Source organism: Pundamilia nyererei, unplaced genomic scaffold, assembly GCF_000239375.1.
Source record: "Pundamilia nyererei isolate P.nyererei 1_Seehausen unplaced genomic scaffold, PunNye1.0 scaffold00213, whole genome shotgun sequence".
NCBI classification, from domain to species: domain Eukaryota; kingdom Metazoa; phylum Chordata; class Actinopteri; order Cichliformes; family Cichlidae; genus Pundamilia; species Pundamilia nyererei.
In genome coordinates this window covers 2,126-6,621 of record NW_005187614.1, presented here as the reverse complement: position 1 = coordinate 6,621, position 4,496 = coordinate 2,126, and positions in this window count along the sequence as shown.

The window sequence follows — 4,496 nt, the reverse complement described above, 5'->3', positions numbered from 1 at the left end:
GGTGACATCTGCTGGCAACGGTGGTCTATGTACTGCCAAAAGAAGCCTTGCGTGTGTGATGCACCTTTCATACGTATTTTAAAATGATTGCAAGAATTTCTCAAATATCCTGACAGCCTGACTTCATTTTACACATCTTTGTTTTGTGTATTCCATCTTAGAAAAATCTGCCTGACTAATTTGAACCTGAAAATAATAATAAAAAGATAAAACATTGTGAAACATTGTTGATTGTTAATTATATACTGGGCAGGGAAGATGGTTTTTTACATAATGCAATAAGGCAGTTGTCTTGTGTTTGTATGGAAATACAAACACTGATATTATCAGTTTCATTATCATTTTCATCTCACATTTATTTATTTCCCACATAATATTGTATTATTCTATTTATTTACAGTAACAAAAGCACCCTATGAAAGATATAGACATGTAAGTATATTTAATTTGAATAAACACTGAGAGTAAATTTAATTCTCTATTTTTTGGTGACACCAGCTTAAAATATTCCTACACCTGGGAATGCTTCCTTGATGGCTCCATTGTTGAGAAGTCCAAAATACACTTATGCAACACACATGAAACGATGTTTGAGTCTAAATAGCGCTGAGTGTTGCACCAAAGTCTGAATGAAGCTCTTTGGTGCGACACTCCACAATTTGATGGTCAAACTGAGGCTTGAACAAAACAGAAACACTGAAATGTCTGAAGCATTTGCACTGAAATTGTATTGACATTTTGAAACAATATGAAACCACAGGGACACCTGCTGCTCAGTATGGCTATCGTCACATCTTGATAATGCTATTCTGTGAAACAATGATGCAAACAATTTCCTACACATTTCCAAATAAAGATACTTATCTAGGAGTTCGTGTCATCATGTTTTAATTACTTAAAAATATATATTTAAATGGAAATAGGACTGAATGTGTTCTCCTTCTTTATGAGAAAGTAACATTAATAACATTTTCATGGGTCTTTTCATTTCAGCCAGTCACAACAGTCCATTTTACACTTGGTCACTGCATTTTTAAATGATGACTTTCCTTAACTTTATAGCTACAACTGTGTCTCTTGTATAAGGATGAAGTCACATGAAACATTTTCTGATATAAGTAGAAAAAAAACAGAGAAGAGACAGAATCAGAGATGGAGACTCCTGCCTGTTTATTTTTCTCCATGACAGCAGAGGCAGTTTTTACTAAATTATTTTAATAAATTTACTGCAGAGTGTGCAGCTCTCTCTCTCTCTCTCTGCTGACAGAACTCAGTGTAGCTCACCCAGCAGTCTCTATCTTTCTTGCTTTTTCTCAAGTGGTAGCCAGGGACATCACTACCAATAGGGGGAGCTGGGGCTGGGCAGCAAATTTTGGGCCCCCCAAAATTTACTGCTTAAAACAAATTATTATGGATTTTGACATCTTATTTGTTTTTCATATGTACTTATTTTCAGTCATATCTTTAATAGCAGGAAATCAAATGGGTGTATTTTTTTTGTCTCTTTGTTGCCATATTTTTTCAAGTAACCCATATTAGACAACAGCATAATAAAACAGGGAATTCTGTTTTGCCATCCAAATATTGTTATTGGCCCCCATATGATGCGCCTGGCTCACCCAAAGCAGCAGGCCAGGGACATTAAAAAATGTTGTTCATGTGAAATTTTGGAGTATATTTGATTTTGTTGTTTTTGTTGTGTTGTTGTTGTTTGTTTTCCTCCAACAGTATGTGCAGTCTGACATCAATTCATGGCACCATTTTATGTTCAGACCACCTTAAAGGTCTCCAACACCTACCTTTATCTTTTTGTTGATGGCTTGACCTGTTTTGATGCACAGATTTGCAGTCTGATTGTGTCACTGCAGCTCACAAGTTTTTGCAGACAAGTCTACGTCTTCCATGCAAGCCACAACTGGCAGTGTGCTAGATATCAGCGATCACAGTGAGGTCTTTAGCGCAACACCCTCTTATTATTTGTGAACTTTAATTTCAGGTTTTGTTATTTTTGTTTCCAAATACATATTCTTTGCTGCTAGAAGCAGTATTTACAGGATATAAGTCAAGTCATTATGTATCTTATCTTGCCCAAAATATAAATAGCTGGTTAAATTAATTTTCAACACCTGTCTGAAAGGTGTTGAAAATAATCCTATATATAAACAGACTGGTCGGTATGGGCCAAAGTATCTAGTGTAAAGTGTATCAGATCAGCAGTAACATGTTTAGCTGCAGGTTCACGTTAAAACGCTGTCTGTCTGAGTGATGTGAGCTTTCTGGGGAAAAGGTGGTCTTATCAGGAGAGATGGCATCCACACTACTTTACATGGAGCACCGCACATTTATAGAAATCTGACTGAATGGATTCAAAACCCCAAAATGTGGATCTCCAGACCTTGGACCAGGAAGCAGAGTTACAGACTTACACACATCTCTGCAACCCCATCCCCATAGAAACTGTCCTGGTCATGACCACTAAGAGACAAACAGAAAACCATAAAAAATAATTTCAGTATAAAAAGTCACAAAGAATGAACAATAAAACATCCTCAACTACACCAAAGAGTAAAACAGTTACAGGAAAAGAATTAAACATTAGGTCTCTCTCTTCTAAATGATTTAATAATGATCAACATATTTATTCTGCCTTACAGAGACAGGATTGCACATATTGAAGGCTCTCACTACTTGAGGAAAGTCTGTTCATGTCCTTTTTGTATTCAGCCTCTGTGTTGATCTTCCAGTTCAGCCTGTTTTCAATGTACTATGAGTATAAGGTACTTGTACTTCAGCTGATGATTGTTTCACGATTACATCACAAAATTATCCATCAGTGCTTCGAACTCCTCCTCCTGCCATCACTATTAAATCCAGCCTCTGCAGAATCAGAGTATTTCTGAAGGTGTCTTGACTCAGACTTGTACTGAAAGTCTGAGTGTATGAAGTCCAGGACAGAACTGTCCACCTGTGGAGCTCCTACTGCACATCACTAAATCAGACAGAGCTCGGCCCAGTCTCACATACTGTGGTCAGTCTGTCAGGCAGTCAGTGATCCATGAGGTGGTGTTTACTGACATTACTGTGGTTTTTTTTTCTCACTAGCAGCAGCTGAATCATTTTGAATGCACTTGAGAAATTAAAGAAAGTGATCAATAACCCTGCAGGAAGTAGATGATTTCATCATCCAAGTTCGAAAGCTACAATCCATCACAATAACTGATCTCTCAAAGCAGACATGGCTCTCTTATACCTAAATACAGGTGAAGGATTAAACTGCTCACCCTACTGTCTAAAACAGGTATGAAGAACAGGACTGCAACAGCTTAGGTTTTTCCTCATTTATCTGTTCATTGCCTTTCTTTTCTGTGCTGCAGGCTGTGACCCAGTAATCAGTCTTAATGTGCCATCTTGAAGCATGTTTGAGTCTCTAAAATGCATCAGGAAAGGGGAGATCTGGAGGATCTACTATATCCTGAGTAATGTGTTTTACTAATGACGTATAAAAGAGACATAACAAACAGGGAGTGGAAACAGGACTCTGTAAATATGTAGGAGTGTGCTGCAACAAAACAATGAACACCAGCAGCATCTGTGCCAAACATCGTTTTTAACTGACATTGCTGTAATGGCTCGGAGGCATGAATACCTCTCGTGTTAGCTCCTTTCATGTCTTCTTCACCTTGTCTGTTCACTCGTCATGTGTGAGGGACTGAGCTGCAATTTGATGATTGGGGAAATAAGAGCAAAGGAATCAAGGATGTAGAATCCAAAATATAAGAAAAGGGGGAAGAATTTGTTTCTGTGTTATCTTAACTGTTAAACTGCATTCAGTATTTCCTGGATGAGAGAATTATTCTGTCTCTGGCACAGACTTAAAAGTCTCACTCATCACACGGACCCAGCCAAATACTTTAGTAGTAGTCTGCTGTAACAAAACAATGGATGTGCTATATTTAACTGGCATTGCTTTAAAATGACTAAAGCAAGGATGTCTGATATGGTTAAAGCCTCTTAGCTCCTCTCTACATGTTTTTCTCGCTTCACTTGCTCACTTCTCTGGTGGGAGGAGCTAAGATATACTGACAGGTTCAAGGAAATAAGAGCAAAGAAATCAAGGATGCATGAACTGAAAAATAAGAGAAGGAAGAATTTGTTCATTTGTTGGTTCGGCTGTTTCCTCGCTGGTGGCATTTCCTGGATGTCAGAGTTGATCTGTGTCAACTACTTGACACGTGAAGACTGAAAGCACACGCATAAAGACCTTAAAGAGTCAGAGAAGGAGGATAAGTTCAGTGAATGTTGTCAGCAGATTTAAGGTAGGGCTTTACTCTATTTGTAGCCATTGTGTAAGTGAACCCACACTTGTGTGCATTGCACTCTTAGCTACTTCACCCAGCTCACTCACCAACACCTGTGACGCCGGACTGGTAAATGGAACGTTTCTTATTTATGTTACACTTTTCTACTCTAACTGAGCAATCGAAGTGCTTTTTATT